Raw genomic sequence first — 22,595 nt, forward strand, 5'->3', positions numbered from 1 at the left:
ATTTCCAACCCTTAGCTAGAATTAGTCTAAGTTAGTTATTCAGGTCTAAGACTCTGTCTACAGGTAGATGATTTTTTTTTGCGTTGTGAAATCCTAGTGCTCTCCAATAACCAATGAACGGGGATTAAAAAAACTGAAAAAATTGAATATATACGCCAAAAAAATGTTGACTTTATGTACCTCTTCCTGGGTGGATAAGCACAGCGCTACACAGATCACCGCATCTTGAGAACTTATATATAGAACATTGCTAAAGAAGCTGAATAGGAGCAGCTATCGACTGGCCAATTACAACGCCGAAATGGCAAAGCGTCCTCTCGCCTTTCTGTCACTTGTTCTCCTGACTGCCTTAATGCTGCTTCCAAACCCCGCTATTGCTCGTTAGCTCGCTATCTGACTCTCTTACAGCCCTTATGTTTACTAACGACGCTGATACAATTTCTTCTCTGTGTCGTTCATAATTCCAAGAACAATTATATTTTCATGAATTTTCTTTTACTTTAATGAGCTGATCACTACCCATATATTTTCTGATCTGCGATATTGTAACATTCGCTAAAATATATCTAACTGCTACATAGATTGTGTACACGCGGATACAATTTCTTACTAGGGTCGCTCTTGATTATTCCACCAATTATCAACTATCTGAAGTTTTCATTTCATAAAGGAATCTTGATATGTATCTTTCAAGATACCCGTATGGAATTTCCTGAAAATATTTAGTAATGTGACATATTGGTTTATTTACCTCTATATCTAACTCTTTGCAGGTATATCTACGTAGCTACATTTAATATTTTTCACTGACTCCTCCCACGTCTTTCAGTATCTCTGGTGGAATACGAGGGTAGTATTATGACTGGAAGATGCTGCAGTAGGTGCTGCAGCCTAAGCAACGATGGGAGATGTACTCGCTGCTGCAGATTAACCAGGGTTACGTACAACACCATGGCCTGCTGCTCTCGCTGCTGCTTCCTTCTCTTCAGCTTCTGCGTTCGTTGCTGCGGCTAGGCTGCCTCAAAGACAGCAGTCTGGGCGCTTGCTCTCCACCAGGGAAACAAATGAATAATAAATATTCTCATTCCACGCGTGACGAATAAGAAATGTCTTGAGAAGACTTGGGAGGTTGTATCTTGATGCTATAATTGTGGAGATGCATGATAGTTGTGCTACTGTTGGTGTACTATAAAAAAGGGGTATGAAATTATCAGGTCGAAAGAGACATAGATAGAGTGAAAGAATAGCTTTTTATTGAAGTTTAATTATCAATTTATGCACCGTCCAATCTAAAAATTCAAGCAATTGAGAAGGTCAAGACTGAGACCAACGTGAGATTCGGAAAAACTTAAGGAAAGCTTATGCTGTTTAGTTTAAGGAGACGTACCACAAGGGAATCCAGGAGGGTAAGGCAACAAAGATTGAAAATTTAGAGCTTAGAATACCAACTAAGAGTGAGGTAGAGTGGGCTGTCAAGGAGTGTATATCGTTAACACAAATATATGTGATCAAGAACCCACAAGCATAATGATTTATTTTAGATCATATGTCTCTTTCCTCTTCATAAGTGAGAATGCATTCATAAGCTTTACAATGCATCATATGTCTCTTTCCACTTCCAAAAGTTTTACAATGCATTGATAAGGATGATAAATAGAAGGGTAGACTGATCCTCTGGTCATTTAATAAAATTTTGAGGAAAGGAAGTCAAGATGTAAATTGGTATCTCCGTGTATTTTATGCACAGAAGAAAGAACTATCTAATCTGATAATCCAGAGTTTATAAAAGTTATAGAACTAAAGGAAGTCAGGAAATAAACTGTTTTATCTGTCTATTTTTTCAACAAATAAAAAGTGAAGAAGTGTAATAGGATTTACAATCCAGAGTCCATGAATTTTGACATAGAATAGCTCAATATGTACTATTCCCATCCTATGTTGATCAACATCTTGATAAAGGAAGTATTAATAATGTCAATTGTCTCATGGGTTATCTGTCCTTAATCTAAGAATAAAAATGATGATGAAAAGGAGGGTCACAGATAGTTGTCAAAGACCTCTATCGTCATATAAAAGTCTAAAAGTAATACAATATTGTAGTTAGTTTTTTATGTAAATGAGGAGTTGAGACATCATTATGTATATGTTTTAGAAAACCTTGTGCATCTTGTCTAGGGTTTTCATTCTTAATTGGAGTCTCAATTAAAACCAAGCCCAAATGGTAGTATAATGCACCCAGGCCTCAGCCCCATTTATTGGGGCAACTACATAATTGATATCATGCTTGTGATAGCAAAAGTTGAATAATCTTTGTATATGATCCAGTAAAAGTTTTACCTGCTTGAAATCTACCATTCTTCCTAATTCACCATTTTTCAAAACATTTTATATCAGTAAACACTGGCTGAAGCCTTTCTAGTCACTCCATCCCAACTAAGCATGAAGTTTTCCCAATAGATTGGTTTCGATTAATTTTAAATCTTTATCTATGAAGTTGTGATCTATCTAGTAATTTATTACCTTTTTTGTTCAATCAGGGTACAGCCTCTAGCCATATGGGCACAATCCTTGGCTCAAATCGACTCACCTCCTTCTTTTGATGAGCTCCATCAACCTTCCATTGTTGTTACACAGCTTAATCACATCAGGAATGTGGAGGATCTATGGAAAGAAGGGAGAAAGGAAATGAACATCCCCAATTTATACTAAGTGGGTATTTTTCATTCAAACCCCCAAATGTTCAGTATATCTTCCGACTTTCAAAAGACTATTTTCTTGTGATCATCTAGGCCCATGTATCAGTCTAGTTAATGACTATAGTGTCCCAATTAACTTTTTTGGCATTAAAAAGTTAATTGACTATATCATCATATAGCTTAATTAATATCAGATTGATTTTACCCAATCAATAGGTCGATTCCCAGCCTGTGGAGTGCCAGGCTTTGATAGTCCCAGCCTGTGGAGTGTGTACTGACTCACACATAGAACCTTTCCATGATTGGTTACCATGTCTGTATAATCTAGCATCCGCTTGGCCCTCCAAGAAGGAGTTAGGGTATGATCCAATTATCAAAGCCTAATTTGTCATCTAAGTTAGTATCGATGCAAAGAAAAACTACTTCAATTTAAAGCAATTATTAGAAGATAATAAAAAACACATTAATTTTAAAAAGGCATCAAATATTCATCAAAATATATCCCACTCTAATGTTTGGCACATAGAAAAAACAATTTTGGAATCAGTTCAAACACATATTGAAAAATTATACTATTAAGGATAATGGGGTTTTACTTTACTCAGTAATAATATGTGTCAGAATTTTAATGGACCAACAGTTTACAAACAAGGAGTGTGTGAGTATTAACTTCTAGCACATCTTTCCCTATAGGTATGCAGTCAAATAGTGGACCAAAATAATGGCCCCACCCTTAATTAATATTGAGAGATAAAACAGAAAACTGGAACACGAGCAAGAGAACAAAAAGCCAGGTCAGCAAGAGAGAGATCCAAACTTAAAAATGAAAGGATGTCAGCAAGGATGCTAAACTATTTCAAGAAAAGATACATACAGAGAGTGAGGAAGAGTGAGAGAGCTGAACAGTTGAGAGAGTAAACACCAATAAATGAAAAGAGGAAGAACACCTATTGATCCTTTCATTATTATTATTTCTTTTAAATGGGCTGTATGACATATTAGGAAATTCAGGAAATCAAAATGAAATAACTTTTTCTTACTTCATAAATAACCCTTTGAATTGTAATTTCAAATTATTTAACAACCCTTAGGAAACTTGTAATTAGCTTTCTCAAAGTGTATCAGATTCTTCGCGATGTCTTGTCAATGTTTCCTAAAAAATATTGGGGATCTTCCTCAATTTTATAAAACATAATACATGAAATAAAAATACTTCAAATAGTCAACAAAATAATGTCACACAAATCAGCCAAAAGCATTCTTAACAATCTTTTGTTTCCATCTCTTCAACATATCAGTGATGAATAAAATAGTAGGTGCTGAATGACATACTTGAATGAAGTGTTTAATGAGTATAAATATTTGAATTTATCATTTAAACATCATTTGTCAATTAATTCATGAAGTTGGCCTACATTAGTAATTGAGTATTTATAAGTATTCTTTTAGACTAACCCCACATGACTCATAGAGTCAAATGGAATGAATCTCACTTCTCTTTAAGAGTCTTTGACATTTTCAGGTTTAGGTCTCATTTGAGGGTTATTAGGCTAAGGAAAAGAGGTTCAAGAAGTCCCAAACATGTTCAGAGCTCTAAGTGGCCCAGAGTTATACCTTGCATGACTTTAATGAGCCTTTAAGCTCATTAAGGCCAAATCTTCAAGAAAAGGCAAGCCAAGTGAGCGACCATAATGAGGAGCAATCAGAGGACTCAAACCTGATTGGAGGATACCTCTTCACTAGGATTGAGGACGAAGAAAAGATCTGGTCCATTCAAGGCCTTGGGAGATCCAACTGTCATCCTTTCTCTCTCTTCCCTATAGAAACCCCTCACAATCCAATGTAAGACTCACTCTTGTTTCAATCTAAATCCAAGATTTAATAGCATGTGTGAAATTTTTCTTGAGTCTTCTTACCTTTTGTGAGAGTTGGGTAGAGCAGGGGTGTTCCAGAGCAAGAGCTACTGGAGAAGTGGAAGAGTCTTGATCACCTAGGGCCTTGGCGGGTGTGACAAGGACGCTTGATCACTATTTATTTCCCTCATCCCTATTTGTTCACCTTTGTCTACAGGTTAGTCTTGGAGCAGCTAGCAAACATCTAAACGGTTGCAATACTTCGAACATCTTAAAAGTTCCAAAAAAACATACTCTGTCTAATATTTCCTTCCAAGATTAATGTTCATATAGATAAAATTTCTTAATTATAACTTAAGTAAATATGGTTACTTTTCTTTATAGATAATAAATTATAAGCATAAAACAAACTTATACGAATCTAACAAAAAACTATTTTAATCTGAAAATTCACTAACTATTACTTTGATCTCTGAGGATCGACCCTTACTCTCCCTAGGCTAGTAAGGTTTATAAATCCACTAAATATTTCTTTTTAAATTCATATTACCTAAATGAATATAATTAGTTATTATTTTATCACTAATACACCCTAAAATCCAAGTTATCAACTGGCATCGTTGCTGGTGAGCAAGGTGTTATAATTAGTGAATTTATCATTTCACATTTAATTTCATCTCATTTTTTTAAGGCTGATTATCACCGTTAATCAAATTACTAACCTTATTTTTAGCTTATGGTTTTGAGAAAAGCTCAAGGATCATCCAAAGCTGTCAACGAAGACCCTGCAGCACTACATCAAAAAAAGTCTCACAAGAGGTCACCTCTTTCGCAAGATAAAATGACTGATAGTGAGGGAATTGAATTTCCTATGGAAAATAAGACCCTTGTGGAATCTTACATACCAACTAGGAGTAAGGAAACTACTAAAATCTATGCACCCTTAGTACCTAATGTTTCTTTTAAAGATTGATATGGGTTTTCAAAATTCTTTACCTAGCTTGAATGGATTTCTTTCAGAAGATGTTTTATCATACCTTGATGAGTTTACTGAAAAATGTTCTATCTATCAACTTCCTGTAATCTCCTTGGAAGTTTTGATGTTGAAATATTTTCCATACCCCTCAAAGATAGAGCTAAGGAATTGTTTACGAACTTGGGGATCACTTCAAATCATGGGAAGAAATTGAAAACTGTCTATTGAATAAGTTATACTCTCCTCGAAAAACAAATTCCCTTGGAAAAAATATTCTACTTTTCCACGAGGGGAGACCTTTGAAGGTTGGGAGATATTAAGGATCTAATTTGAAGGTGCCCTCATTATGGAATGACCACAACTCTGGTAGTGAAATACTTTATGAGGGGATAAATGAGATCTCTAGAACCAAGCTAGATAATAGATGTAATCGAAGTTTCTTGGATACTTATGAAAAACATCTTATGAATATAATTGAAAGAGTTTCTGAGAATGATTTACAGACTAATGTTCTATCTAGAAGTGCTAGGCAAGAGGGAGGAAGACAAGGAGTACTGAATGTCAATGGCCTAGAAGCTTGATAAGGTCAAATAAGGGTAGTCATTTGCAAGCATTCTTCATCCTAACTGCCCTGAAATTTAGTTCAACACAACCAAAAACTCTCCTTTTATATAATAATCAGATCAGGCATTATACGTTTTGCAATGATTAAAAAGACAATATTTTCTTACTAACTTGAGGTTTCCTTTAATGCTCTGACATATATTTTACCAGTTACACAGTTTGGGATTTCTTTTCAGAGGCTTCTAGGAATATTTCTAAACCCCACTACTAACATGCATTTCTAATGCCTTGTATTATTAATACGTGTTTTTATGCATTAAATTACTCATCTTTGCATGTTATCAAGCTTAAAATGATTAAATCTATTTTAAGAAGAAATTTCTGAATTTTCTGTATTTTTGGGATTTTTCTAACAATATATTTTTTTAAAAAATATAATTTTTGAGACAGAATATGATTTTTCTGGAATTGTTTGATATTAAATTTGGAAAGATATGATTTTTTGGAGCCAAAAAAATATATATTTATACTATTTTTTGGGCTTTTATTTTATTTAATATGAATTTTTAAGTATTTTTGCCTTTTTTGGCGCGAGGTAACGTGGCACACTCACAGTCATTCATTCAAAACAAAGAAAAAAAAAGAAAGAAGAGGGTGACGTGCTGTGGTGACGCACTGCCATGTCACCCTCCTAGGAAAAACATGTTTTAATGTGTTTCTTTTGTTTTCTTCTTCTCTTTTTTTTGTCTTTTTCTTCCTCCTAGGTGCACGTGCGCGGAAAAAGACAAATGCACATGGAAGACTAAAAAACACAGAAGATGAGGCATTTTGACTTCTTACTAGGTGTGGAAAACGAGGATGATGATGAGGAACGAGAAAATATCAATGGCTAGGATTGCGCCAACTTCAGACAGCCATAACTTTTGATCTACAATTCTGATTTTATTGAAATTTTCAGTGTTGCTTTGTCTCCCCCTCCTCTTTTTATCCATACCTCTGATCTATAAATAGAGGCATGGATCATTGTAAAACTCATCTTGAACTTTCTTCCTACTTGTGTAGTTTGGTTGAAAGATAGCGAGTTTTGAGATCCATCAAGAGTGTTCTTAGTGTCCTGAGTGTGTGGGAAGAAGCATTGGAGAAGAGGGGGAGCTTACCGGCACTCGTAAATCAAAGTGATCCTGGCGGAACGTAAGGATCTAAGGTAACTGTCTTCGCATTACGTTGTCTCTTTCCCGCCACTATAGTTAACATAATTAGTGTTTATCATCATTCTTGCACCCTCATTTTACTCTATCTCTTATCTCCCAATCCTCTCGACCACACGACTTCACATTCAATCACTACCTTCGTTCATATCGTCATTCATCATCATATCGATCGCAATCACTTACTCTTTTCTTTAAGTTAAATTAGCATATAATTACGCATGTTTTATTGATTTCACTAGCTCACTTCCTCGAATAATGTTTTCAGTGATCCTCTCGTCAATTGTCACTAGTATAAGAAAGTAATTCCTTAATCATCGTTCCCTGTGGAGAGGATCCGTACTCACCACTAACTACATATTTTAAGTACGGTTAAATATACTTTTTTTATTGAATAATCTCAATCACCAACGACGAATTTTAACCCTAAAATTGAGACCAATCACCAAAATCCAAATTTGACCTGGAGGGAAAGACTCTGATTGGCTGGTGCCTGATCACCTGGATTAAGGCCTTAAAAACTCAATCCTGGACATTCATTCATGCTCCAACCACCAGGAATGACTAAAAAACACATGTAACCCTATAAAAGGCCCCCCTCACCCTCGTTGAGGGTATCCAAGAATTTAGTATTTTTTTATTCCACTTTGTCCATTTGTTGAGCTTGTTTCTGAGTCCGCCTTCATCCTGAAGGTGAAAGGAGTCTTCTGGGAGCATCCTAGATGTTGAAGCCAGCTGGTAGGGAGATGAAAAGATCACCTTGGGCTCCTTGGGTGCAACAAAAAGATTCCTCTCTTCTTCTCATTCTACCTCCTCCCAGTCATTTATAAGCTTCTTGGCCATAACTCAAACAGATGGCCAACGTCCTAAGCTTTTCAACACCTACTCACACATGTCAAAATGACTTCTGGAACTCCAGATATTATTGTTTTGGTCAGTTGCATGTGAGAGCACCTCTGTCGGCACAACTAGCGACGAAATGCCTAATCCCAGCACACAAGTGGGCACCTCCCAAACGTTCAATAACTCTGGACTGGATAAGTGAATTACAATCTTATTAATTTCAGAATTTTTTATCTCTCTCGAGATGATAAAAAATTCCATAAAAATATCTCAAAAATCATTCTCTGTCTAGGCTCTTTACGAAAATTGTTTCATACATATTAAAAAATAGTATGCATGTTTTTTCTCTGAAAATAAACCCTCTTAAGAAATAAAAACCTTATCAAAGAGACTTATAAAATCGTGGAACTTAACATTCATATTGAAACTCATCCTAATTAGCTACCTAGCTCCCTGTGATATTGACCCTTACTAATTACTACTAGTAAGGTAACAAATTTGTTGATTAAGTCCATACTGACTGTACAAACGAACTAGTTAGTGATCTTTTCATCGTCAATTTTGAACCCCTTGTTTGGACTAATCAAAGCTAATGTTGAAATAGCTGGGGTAAAGAGTGTCAAAGGGAGAATAGGTAAATGAATTGAGCAGCTCACTGACTTAATAAAAAATAGTTTAATGAGATATAACTCGCCTAACCCCATTAATGGCTCTTGTCCTATTTGCTTTAGTGATGACCACTTTCAAGGGGAGTGTCACAATGATGATGAGAAGTAACTTAATGTGGTTGACTCTAAGCTTGAATAGAATGGGGGGAGAAATTACATCAACCAAGGCCCTAACCAACCTTTCCAGCACAGGGGCGATATCAAGGCCCTCGTGGCCAGCAACCTCAACCTTACCAAACGCAACATCATCACTATCCACCCCCTCCAGCTCTAATCTACCCCAATCATTGAATGGAGCAAGGTCAGAATTTTAAACCCTCAAGACTCCATGATGCAGATGATGGTTCAAATGATGGAGCAGCAGAGGAAGATGATAATAGAATAAATGGATAGGAGAGAAACTCAAAGGATGACGCAACAAGCACGAACACCAATAGACATTGGAGGTAAGGGAGTTGAATCCAACTCCCACTCAGGTCGATTTCCAACTCAATCCTCTATTAATCCAAGAAATATAAGTTATATAGAAGAAATGGAGGATAAGGACTTGTTTACCATTTCTAGACTATGAAATGGCAAGGAACTCCAAGATTCCCACCAGAGAAGTGAAAGTCAGGCTAAGGAGGAGGACCATGCACCTAGTGCTGATCCTCAACCTTCAACCTATAGGCTTCCTACCCCCTATCCTACAGCACTAAAAATCCCCAAACCATCTGATGTCGCACATCGTCAACGGCGTCATCCGACAAGTAAATCACTGAGTGAATGTAACTATGTGGATGCGAATGACCTAGGTGGAGTGTACGTGCAGGGCCGACGAGTGGGAAAATGCCGAGTTCTGAGCTCTAGAGCGGGTGATCAAAGATGATGACGGTGACCTTTTGACTCTCGTCGGAGTGACGATGGTGACTACGACGCCGAACGGAATAATTCCATAGGGCTCGCACGTAACGATTGGGCTCGGCTCATGCCTAGGGAATCACTCAATTCATGGTTTTCTCAAAATAGTTCTCTCACCTATTCTAACCCGGGCGCGGTGGAGTGCTGCCAAAAATATACTAAAAGACGTAATATAACTGACGAGCAAGGGGAACGCTGTACCTGTCAGTGGTGTCGTTTGTCCTCGATGTCTTCGTCGGCGTGAGCAGATACGGGCAGGAATGGAGGTGAGGTGATAGAGACAGGAACAGTGTAGCTCGACAGACGACGAAGGTGAGTGCTGGAGCGAGTTGCTGGAGGACGAGGGTGAGGCCAAAGGAGGAGCGGCAAGAAAACTCTGAGCACTATGTGGGCACGACACAAGTGGCACCTAGGCTCGGCGTCGGATGACAACACAACGCCAGGTACACGAATGGCTTGTATCATCGGTGACACCTGAAACACAGCTCGGTGCACAGCGATAGGGCACGGGCGTCGGGTATATCGGTGGCAGCGATGAGATTGATCGACACGGCAGGCAGCACGCAGGGTCGAACCACAGTTGTTTGGCAGTGTAGATGGCAGGTCGCTAGCATGACGTCTAGAGCAATAGCAACACAGGCAGTTGGCGTGTGCAGGTGTTGCCGTGAATATAAGGATCTCAGCTCGAAAGCAAGCTCAAGCCACGTAGGAGGGTCGCGTCCAAAATGGCGAGTCCGAATTGGACCAATTGGCCGATACACTGCCTGAGCGGTATTTGGACACACCGTCGCGGGTGGATCATGCCGCGGGCATGTACTCACCTGGTGGAGGGTGTGGCCGAAGCGTTTAGACGCATTGGGCTGTTCGCGGGGGATGTGCGCATCACGGGGTCATGGCCACAAATCCTCCGTGAGACTGGTTGACGGGTGCGACCAAGCACGTGAATGCGCGCTCGTGCAGCCAACAGATTGCACCAAGTCTTATCACGAGCACACTATCTCATGGGAAAGCCATGCATGTGACGTGAACAGCCCGTATCGTCGTGATTCGTCAGTCACCGACGGGGAAGCCAACGACGTGCAGGTAAATTAACTCAGCACGCGATGGTTTGCAGATCGTAGTGGGTACGGTGGTGCCACACAATGGCACGGGAATCCGTCGGGCAGACACGAACATACTCATGGTGTAGTGTAACGCAACGGCGGTGCAAGGCCTGGTCGTTGCTGGTTTGTCGTTGAGCACTTGTAGTGCCGTCAGGGAAAAGTTGTGGTCAATCATCCAACGAATCACCTTCTTTTCCTTTGTCCTCCTTACCCTCTCCCTCTCCTCGTCCTCTTCTTCCTTCTTCTTTTCTCTTGGGGAGACCTGGACGGTAGTAACCTGGTGGAGGACCATCTCGAGGACGACGCCACGATGACGGAGAACCATCTCAAGGATGATGCGATGGGACGTCGTCAGCCACGCCGAGCAGCTCGCGCCGACGCTCGCCACCCGGGGTTTAAGTACCCCGCATAAGAACTTTTATCTTTTTACTTATGCTCATTTTCATGTGTGTTTGTATTTTCGGATTCGTGGACTGGGCTAATGTTGTTGGGCCCCGTCCTCGTCATTTTTACTTTTTATGTTTGTATTTTGAATTTGTAAGGAGAGGCCGAACCACGTCTCACGACGGTTCGTCCTCTCCCACGTTCACTTGGCACCCATCCTCACTATATAAGGGGATGGCATGCCCAAGGAACACCTTGGAGTCATTGTTGAAAAGTTTATTCACAATTCGTCTCCCCCCTATCGTAGAGAGTAGTGTAGGGGGTTTGGCTAGCCCCACCCCACGTCGAGATCACTCCGTGGGTAGAGCCCACGTCTCTCCCGTCGCGATCACTCCGAGGGAGACGTGTTAAAGCGCACCATCGAGATTACTCCGGTGCGAGGAAAGAGTTTCAAGAAGCCGCCGCCATCAAGAATCAAAAGAGGCCTTTGTCGAGATTACTCCGGGGGTCTTGGGAGATTCAAGAAGCGTCGCCGACACGACGTCAACCGGGGAAATCTGCTCCGCCAAGGGAGCACACCCCATATCCATCAAGAACTCCTCTTTCTTGGAGGGTTCTTGGTTGTTACAGTTCAAGAAAGCCATTTCTTGGTACCTTTTCCCACCCTTCCATCATTCCTGATCCATACCCCACCCTTCTCTTCGTTCTTGATCCACCCCACCACCGTTCTTGAACATCCTCCCACATTTCTTGAATTTCCCCTCTTTCCCCTCCCCCACGTTTTCTTGATTCCTTCCCCTCGCCCCGTTTCTTGATTCTACCACGTCCCACCCAGTTTCTTGAACTTCTTGATCCGTCCCTTCACGTTCTTGAACCCCCCCATCTCATTCTTGATCCGTCCCTCCACGTTCTTGAACCCTCCCCATCTCGTTCTTGATCCTTCCCGTCACATTCTTGAACCTTCCCATCTCGTTCTTGATCCGTCCCTTCACGTTCTTGAACCCCCCATCTCGTTCTTGATCCTTCCCATCTCGTTCTTGACCCTTCCCATCTCGTTCTTGATCTGTCCCTCCACGTTCTTGAACCCTCCCCATCTCGTTCTTGATCCTTCCCATCTCGTTCTTGATCCATCCCATCTCGTTCTTGGTCCTTTCCCCATCTCCGTATTACATCATATTACATCATAACATCATATTATTTCGACGTCATCGTATTACATCATAACCGCAACAAAAACTTCCATATCTAAAATGATCGTTGGGCTCATCATGGCCTTATATAGGGCCATGATGGGCCCCTTACGAGGAGTCCATTAGGGAGGCGCATTAGGTGACCCTCCCTTTTTCAACAAAGATAAAACTAGAGACATCAAAACAATGTGAAAACAACATTTACAGATTCAAAAATTCAAGGATACGGATGCGTCACGACGAGTAGGGTGCACTCTTCATGATGAAAACAAAACAGAAATCAGAGCGGCTGAAAACAGATAATTTAAGCACGGCGATACGGACACGGACATGCTATACCCGCGCATCTTCACGGACGCTTTGGCGTGCCTGTCGGGCTGTACGTGGACCGGCAGTGATCTGATGACGATGACAATTCGTCAATGTCGTCTAGGCGCGCACCGTCACCATCGTCCGAGCATGAGGAAAGACTACTTGAAATTTTGAATAAAGCCAAAATAGTTGTACCAATAGACGACATGATCAAATAATTCCTTTCCCTTAAAAAATATCTCAAAGACTCTTTCACGAATAGGAGGCCTAAAGAAGTAGTTAAACTATCAGAAAATGCCTCTAGCATTTTAAATGCCATACCTCTGAAAAAAACTGATGCTGGAACTCCATTTATTGGCGGAAAGACTTACTCTATAGTACTTTTAGATACAGTAGCCCACATTAGTATCTTACCAAAAGTACTATTTGATCATATTACAATTTTGGGGAATAAGAAGAAATTTGTATGGATTTACTACTGGCTGATGGGACTGTTAGACAATTGAAAGGGAGATTAGAAGATATTATAATCACTGTGGAAAATTGTGAGACTCCCATTGACTTTATTGTGACAGAGGTTAAAGTTAAAGAAGATCTTAGCGTAGCACCCACTATCCTAGGAAGACCCTTCCTAGTAACTCCTAGGACTGTCATGGATTGGGAGAAGGGTACGATAGAATTTAAAGTAGGGAATGAAAGAGTCAAAATAGATATATCAAGGATGATCAAGTACCCTAGAGGAAGTGGTGGGGACTTGACAATGTGTGAAGAGGAATAAGATGTAGAATTAGTTAGGGCTTACCTTTTATGAGTGGAAAATATTCACCATGAGATTCAAGAGCATAATCCACCTGAGTTACCTCCAATCCCTCCTCTTGAACTGAAACCACTTCCATCAACTCTTAAATATGCATTTCTGGACTCAAGGAAAAGTCTACCTGTAAATATTTGTGCACACCTTAACCCCAAGAAGATCAGTTACTAGAAGTATTAAGGAAGCATAAGATTGCTTTAGGATGGAAATTTGAGGATATTAGAGGGATCCCTCCTTCAATATGTGAGCATAGGAGTTTTTTAGAAGAAAACTAAAAACCCACTAGAGAACCTCAAGGTTGGCTGAACCCACACATGAGAGAAGTTTTATAGAAAGAAATCCTTAAATGACTGAAAGTAGGAATAATCTATGCAATATCTGATAGCCAGTGAGAGGGCGCAGTCTACATGGGCCCTAAAAAATCAGGAAGAACCGTGGGGCAGTATTAGGTCAGAGAAGAGACAAGAAACCTTGGCCATCTACTATGCTAGCAGAACCTTAGGAGATGCTCAAATTAATTACTCCACTACTGAAAAGGAACTATTAGTAGTCATTTTTTTTTAGAAAAGTTTTGGCCTTAAATACATCGCAACAAGATCACTATCTATACTGATCATGCTGCCCTTAAGTATTTGATGTCTAAAAAAGAAGCCAAACCTAGGCTCATTAGATGGATATTACTATTACGAGAATTTGACTTAGATATAAAAGATAATAAGGGGTGTGAAAATGTTGTGGCAGATAACCTCTCTAGGGTTACTTGTGCTGATGCCTTACCGATCTAAGAGTCATTCCCCGATGAGCAAATCTTAGCCATCCAAACAGGGAATATGCCTTGGTTTGAAAATATTGTAATTTTTTTGGTGACAAGAAAAGTACCTTCTGATTGGAAATGCAATGAGAGAAAGAAATTCTTCAAGGATATCAGACATTATTTTTGGGATGAGCCACAACTTTTTCATCAAGGGGTCGACCAAATTCTTAGCAGATGTGCGCAAGAAGAGGAGAAACTCAGCATCCTGGCATTCCGCCATTCCAAATCAGGAGGAGGACATTATTCTGCTAAGGTAACAGCCCACAAGAAAAAACAGGAAAAGCCAGGTTGCTCCAACTACATGAGCTTGAAGAAATCCAGAATGAAGCATTTGAGAATGCCAAGATTTACAAAGCTACGATGAAGGTCTTCCATGATAGCAAAATCAGAAGAAATTTTGAGGTAAGACAAAAGGTATGGCTTTATAATCAAGGTTAAAATTATTTACTGGAAAGCTTAAAAGTAGATGGGATGGTCTCTATCTCATCCAAGATATTTTCAAAAATGAGGCCATTCTTATTTCTGTCCCTAAGTCTCAGAAAATCTTCATGGTTAATGAGCAAAGACTCAAGCTCTATCTTCAGTACGATCATATCCAAGAGCCCATAACCATTGCTTTAGAGAAGCCACCCGATGTAGCAACAAACCATCACCAATAGCCTAGCAAGTTTCCCTTTCCCTTTTCGTTTTTTGTTTTATTCTCTTCTGTGTTTTCTTTCACAGGCCACTAGGTCACAGTTCCATCAAAACAAGAGAAGGAGAAGCTAAAAGAATAACAACCTCCTTGAAGAAAAGGTGACACCCACTGTTTGTTATCCCTCAACCTTTTCCTTTTTTTATTTAACTTTGCATTGAGGACTATGCATTAAATAGGTAGGGGGGAGTGTTTTTCACATTTTATTATTCATTTCATAAACGTCAAATTCTTTAAAAAATTTTAAAGTCTCATTATTTTTGAATTAAGAACAAAACTATGGACGGTTCATTCTATTCTTAATTATAGGAAAAACTGTATGAAGTATAAGCCTCAAGAGCACCTCACTATCTCATCATAGGTGGATACCAACTACAATTTTGGATGATATGTGATCAATTTTCAAAATGGCTGGGTACGTGGCAGGGTGAGGGCAAGAACTGAAGAGTCAATGGGTGTACATGTCATGATCCTTGAGGTTTTAGAGTTGAGGGAATGTGTGACCCCCACTCTACATCACTCACATTTAGCCAAACCTACTTTGGAGTGGATCAATTGAGTTGATCACATCTAGAAGAGGAATCTAATGACAGCAGAAAAATAAAACTCTTTCAAATGGAAGAAACAGGTTGAAGTACTTCAGATCTAAGGGACATAATAAGTTGAGCTGCAACATTTGCAATGTAGCTATCGAACAAGAGCAAATATGGGAGCAACGCTACATTATGGAAAGATCTTCAAAAGTTCCATGGTAGAGTTAACACTGACCTGAAGGTCAAGGGGGATAATGGGGCATCCAAATAATAATAAAGATATTTCTTCAACAAGGCAGCTGGTAGGATGCAATATTTTACCTATATGCATACCATGAGAAACAAGATAATTAGTCCATTTAATATCTTTTTCCGGTTTGACATTGAATCCTTTTTTGAAGTATTTCATACAAATTATCCATCATATTATAAAATAAGATATCCCTATCCCAAGATTGATGGAAATAAAGATGAAAACGCATATGCTACGCGATAAGATAAAAAAGATTATATAGGAAAAAGAGCCAACATTTACCAAGTGTCAACCTCAACTACTAAACTTCAGACAAGAACATTGTGTTATCAAGGGTGACTCTAACTTGGGTAGCCACGTGATGGAAAATATCTGAGCATTTGTTTGATGTATCATAGTTGGAAGCCACCCACCGTAGATAGAGCATCCTTCACATTTCTGATGATTTTTTTGTTGAAGTCTACATTATGCGTTGATTGTGACTTTGTTGTGCATCATTTGTTTAATATCAATTCATAAATGAATTCTGTCACCCTATGATATGTGTGTAGAGACCACAAACAATGAACCAAGTAACAAAAAAAAGATGACATTTATTAATAAAGAGATAAAGTCAATGAACTCGCATTTGAGTATAACAAGATCTTCATGTTGCACATGTCATCAACACTGTAGACCAAAAGGGGTTGATCACTGTACATGTCTCAAAGTTTCCATCAGCTCATATTGATGAAACACATACTGATGTCCTCAATTATCATGGTCAAATAAGTGATGATTGATGACTGAATTTCATATTTCATGCAGAGTGATGTGTTTTTGCAAAAGGATATAACCAGTGTAATTACAAAATACAAATAATAATTTCAAGTTCGTAATAATTGAATATTAACCTTTCTTTGATATGTTGCAACATAAGTTTTAAAAGGTGCTTTTGTACTCAAGATGGGATCGTCCACCCTTTGTATAAGTGGAGTCAGCTCGAGGAAGATGATGCGATAAAATCTTTGCCTACATTAGTGAAATATCAGATAAATGTTGTTCAATGATTTCACAAAATAGTCATACTAACACGGATGAAGTACTAGGCTTTCGTAGTTGACCATAACCTAAGCTTATGAGGGAAGTATACATGAATGATTAGTGATGTTGAGAATGGTTTCATGAGAGAGTAAATATACTCCTTTGAGTCATGTAGATCACGAAATGTATCTGGTCACCCCAAGTGCAGAAAATCATCCTATCAAATGGAAATAATCAATCATTGATTTATTAATCCATCTTTTGATATGGATCAATAATTTTGATAAGTAATGTTATTTCACCTTCAAAAATCATTTACTAAACTGATACATGGGATTTGAAGATCCCACACGAACGGTATGTTATCTGTGAAAGTTAGACATAACCTTGAGTTTTAATGAAGACTTATTATTAATTAAATAGGATAAAACCCTTGATTCCACAGCCATATTTTGTATCTTACATTAATGACCAACATATGGTCTGTTACAAGTTATTTATTAAAATAAAAATTGTTAGATGCTGGAGAACTCTGCCACCAATCAAGAAATGACTACGTAAATGGTGCATTAGCATTTAATCAAAAACAAAAGTTCAACATAATAAACCATTGGGTCCTTATTGCTAACCTTCTTCTCGCTTCTCTTCATGGGTGGCCTCTCCTCTCGATGTGATTGGAATAAGAAAATGTCAAATTGAAGCACAAATCTGTCTCGTGCAAAAGTACGAGACTTAATATATTTGAGGATCATATGGATACATCTAGATGTCAAAAACTTGAGGAATAATACTTCTATCAATTGTGGAATTGAGAAATTGTGGATCTGACCCATGCAAAGGTCATATGATATCCCCATTTTAGGGGGACAATATTGAAGGCTTTGTGGTCAAGCTGAAGGACTGCAAGATATTTCAATCCATGGATGATTTGGGGTCGAGGATGTAAGAACTTAAAAATATTATTTATATCCATGTAAAGCACCTAATTACCAAGTGTCTTGGCTTGGGGTTACGCATAATAATTAGGGATTCAAGAACTCTAGGATAGATAGCCTGAGCCAGGATGGACAGGATGGACTTGCCTAACATGTATCAAAACAACAGAATGAACATCATGCTCTTCCTAATTCCATATATAGGAAAGTTGTAGATAGGTTATCTACTTATATTAGAGTTATCTAAATTTTATAGAAACTTAATTTAGCCCCCTGAGTTATGCTGTACATTTACTAATTAAACTACTACAAATGACATTTACTAAGATATTTTGAATCATAGCTTAATTTTTAACATCCAAAATGAGGTTATATATTTGTGATGTCAACTGAGGAGGTTTGACCATGACACAAATATCTAGATCTAATAATTGTGATATCCTTTTAAAGACATCCATATAAATGGTTTAAGGTTGATAAATATGTAGTTTATGTAGATAAAATTGAAGATTGACATATTTTTGTTACTCAACATACCTCCCAGTCAACAAAGGAAAATTAATGAACAAATTAAAACACACAAGGAATGTTTCATTGGTTACATCCATGAGATATGATGTCTCCTTGATATTCGTCATCGAGTAAATAAAAGGAGTAAGATATAAATCGGATTGATGCTTTGAAGTGTCTGATGAAAAATTATTAGAGGTTTTGTAAGTATGACTTGTATTATTTATAGGAGATGGGAAAGAAATAAGGTCATGAGGTTTTCCATGTGATAAAAAAAAAATTTCTAAGATAGATGGCTAACATAAATAGTTGGTGCCGTTAATACTTCCATAAATGTGCAGACTAGAAGGAATATTTTCCTGCCATAAAAGATAGGTACTGGTGTAGGAAAATTGTGTTGTTATTTTTAGTACTCTTGTAAATTGGATTTTGATGAGTCAATTGACTTATAATTATAGATTCTTGCTCAAGTGTCTATTTTAGGAGTGAGGTTGTCTCCATAAGGCCGGCCTTTAAATATAGATCTAATGATTTGGTGTTAGCGGAAATATGATGATGATACATGTAATAGTCATAGCGGAAATATGATAGATTTAAAGATATTGGCTATAAGTTGAGAAGATAAGTTAGGATAATGATTTTAGATGCAGAAAGGGTGGAAGATAAATGATTGGGAAGTCAATAGGTTAATGAAATGGATTTATAACTTTATAATAACGGAGTATGTAAGAGTAGGTAATTTAAGAGTTACTTTTATTTTCTAAGTATACGGTACTCCTAATAGGATAAAGAGATTAATATTGATCAAAGACATTTTAGCATCATTATTTAGTTTTACTAATATTTAGATTATATGTAAGATAAAAGGTAGATGTATTAATCGTGTATATTGAGATTTAGGTTGGTAGTGAATAATGAGTTTGGTTTCAGAGAGATATAAGGCAGAGATGAAAATAGAAAGGGAGATAAAAATTAGATTAGATGGGGGTTAGAAATTATTTCATATGTATATTAATGAGGTAGAGAGATGTATTGATATATACAAATATCTATGGCAATACATTAAGATTAATAGAAATAGGGGGTGAATAGATTTAGTTAGTTTTACAGAGGCTTAATTAGATATAGAGCTCAATAGTTATAGTATAATATCAATAATATGTAGATTATAATCATGGAAATCAGCTTTATATGTATAATATTTCATAAGTATTTTGAAGGTACTTTTATAAAGTAAAATAGATAGGAAAATGGGATAAATTAGGGGAAGTTCTTTGATGCCAACTTTGTTTTTGATTGAATGCGTCAAAGTGGCCAAACCATGAAAGCAGAATGAAATCAACCTTGACAAATAATTTTAACCTAATATCTGAAGCATTCACGACTATTAACTAATTATATATTGAATTTGATACATAAATCAACCTGTATTACCCTGATTCAAACGAGAAGGTCCTCAGTGCTGGTGCAGATCCTAGGAGTTTCTTACCTCCTTTGGTGCCTTCTTGAGTGAGCTAATCTTTCTTGGAGGTGTCACAAACTCCAGTTTGGTCGGACAAGCTCTGGATGGGTCTCTTGCCACCATTGTGTAGGAGCAAAAGATGTGAAGTTAGGGGGCCATCAAGCCCCTTTGACGGCTTGGGTAGTTTCCCAATCATAGCAGATGACTTGGACCCATCTTGGTGTCCTCTCAAACAATTGATGACATATGACAGTCCCCCTCAGCTAGAACCCCCATCCGACCAAAACAGGAAGACACCTGATAACATGCATTTTATTAGCTTTCTCACCAAATTTACATGTTTATTTGTATTAAACTGATTATATGCACGTTATCAAGCATAAAAAGATTAAATTTAATTTTAGAAGGATATATTGCATTTTATAAATTTTAAAATATTTCTAATGATTTTTTTCAAGTCATATTCTAAAGGAAAATAATTTTTTGAGACATAACATAATTTTTTGCGAATTTTTTGGCATTATATTCGAAGAGATGTCCTTTTTTTAAAATTTAAAGTACAAATTTCTAACATTTAAATGAATGAATATATATTTTGTGGAATTATTTAATGCCACTTTGAATTTTTCCAAAATTGGAGAAGAGAGAACATTTGAATGATGATAATGAACTATACTTGAAAAACATCATTTTTCAAATTCAAAATATATATCTCTTTTAATTTAATTAAGTAAGATCTATTTTTTGGAATTCTTCAATGCTTCTTTTACTTCTCTAAAATATGAGGAAAGAGAAATTGATGTTAAACGTCGTAGGAGACGTCGTCCAGTCGACACCGAATATGATGGTTCGGTGCCGGTGAATGATATTGGTATCGAACTACAACGCTGGCGTCGTCCGGCCGGAAATCCTAAGCGGAAAATATACTACGATGTAATGCAAGATGCGAGGTATATGGTACGTGCAAGTGTCGACTAGCTAGGAATACCGACGCCCGGGACCGACGGACTCGCCCAGCGGTGGAAGGGTAGACCTCTCGAGCCTCATCCGATGGGACGAGGATGATTTCGGCGCCGAACAGATTACTCCGCCGGATGTTGCCCGCACGTGACGGGCGGACCCAACTCGTACCAAAAATAGATGCTCAAGCAAGACGTAGTTCACGCTCAACCTGTCCCTCTCACCTATATCTATCCCGAGCGATAAAGGCAAGTCAGAAATGCATTGCAGAAAATAAGAGACGGGCGGGCAGAGTGACGACGTATCTCGTCGGTGTCTGTTGGTGGAATCCTCTACTTTGTGCGTCCAGAACGAGCGCGAGCGATGTTGGTGATGGGGCGCCGGAGAAGGGATGCTGGCGAGGTGTGACAGCCCTCGAGCTGGAGTGGCCAGTCAGGAGGAGGACTGAGGAAGAGGCAGCAGCAGTGCAGCATGTCAGAGGGGCCAAGCTGCTCGGGTCACAGCCAATGGATTCTGCTACTCCGGGCACGGGGCGCTGATCGAACGGTGCGATGGCGGTGGGACTCTAACTCGGCAACTGGGCATTGCAGCAAACAGGACTTCGTATGCTCCTCTCGACAGCAGTGAGCCTTGCAGCTGGGGGAAGGGGCTTCTGCCACAAGATGTTGGAGGTCCAAGCTGTCGGCAGGGCAACCCATGGGGATCCTCCTAGATCCACTTGTAGAACAGTCGCACAGGCAAGGTTGTCGCCTCCGCGCCGTAGACCAGGTGGGAGGCTATCGATCAAATTTTTCCTGTCCAAGACCGGTTCTGGTAAGTGAGAATGTTGATCAGGGGTCCTAGCTGATTGTCACCACGGTACATCGAGTCCCGGTCAAGAGAGTCCTCTCATCCAGGGTGGGTCCTCGATCAAGGAAGTCACATCTGATCGGTCCCAATCGGTCAATTTCGCAATCAACGGTATCCCTGGTCAAGCGAACTTACGGCCTCCGACGTCCAATCGACGGACTTTGCATCAAAATCGACCAGTAAAGGCCTGAGGGGGGGCAGGATTCTGACCGCGGATGATGGATCACTCCTCAGCTTTTGGTGCAGTCAAAGTTGCCACGCGGGGAGTCGTCTACTCCATTCACGGGAACGTTGACGCCGACAGGTGTGGTCGACGTTGGGAGAATTCACCTACCGTGTAGCACCACACTAGATGGAAAGAATATGCCATGCAGGCAGGGGAGATGGATACGACCTGAAATGGCTGACGCCCTTCCTTCCACCCTAGGCCTTCTTCCCTTCCGCTACTCCTTCTGCAAGAGCGGGACCTGTCTTCTCTTCAACACGATTTTCTCCAAAAAAACAAGTCCGATCATTCCAGGGCACCCATCCGTTCCTTTTATAGGGGGAGAAAGGATGTGAATGGGCCCCCTTAGTAGTGTCATAAGAGGAGGAATAAGGGGGGTTTAAAGCCCCTTAAGGGAGGGGGAGGTCCTTATAGAGTGGACTCCCCCCTCACTACAATGCAAGAAAGAAAAAGAAGAACAAAGAAAGAAAACGAAGGAAAACATGAATTCGAAAAGATATGGATGAAAATGACCGGTAACAAGTTCGATGCACCCCCTACCTAGAGTACCTGAATCCGGGCATTCGGGCAGTCACTTTGGCTTGCCGGGCGGGCTGAACATGAGCCGGCAGTCCTGTCGTTGGTGATGGCGGCAACTCCGAAGACGTTCCTTGAGGCCCGGACTGCTTCGTGCCGTCAGAAATAATCAAAATTCACATCGCAATATCTAACGATCCAGATAGAATTTCATGTTGAAATATTGAGCAGAGTTTTATTTTTCCCACCTCTTTACATCCATTTGGTTGGATCTATAAATAGAACCTCAGATTTTTGTGAAAGCTATCT

The 22,595-nt window shown here is 39.2% G+C and overlaps 1 long non-coding RNA gene across 1 annotated transcript; it reads left to right on the top strand.

Moving 5' to 3' along the window:
- Positions 1–200: 200 nt before the first annotated feature.
- On the top strand, positions 201–1,276 carry LOC144707695 (uncharacterized). The gene is made up of 2 exons (XR_013582516.1): positions 201–380; positions 830–1,276. It is a non-coding gene; the product is annotated as an uncharacterized LOC144707695 (long non-coding RNA).
- Positions 1,277–22,595: the final 21,319 nt, after the last annotated feature.

This window comes from Wolffia australiana, chromosome 9 (genome assembly GCF_029677425.1).
Source record: "Wolffia australiana isolate 7733 chromosome 9, ASM2967742v1".
Classification (NCBI taxonomy): domain Eukaryota; kingdom Viridiplantae; phylum Streptophyta; class Magnoliopsida; order Alismatales; family Araceae; genus Wolffia; species Wolffia australiana.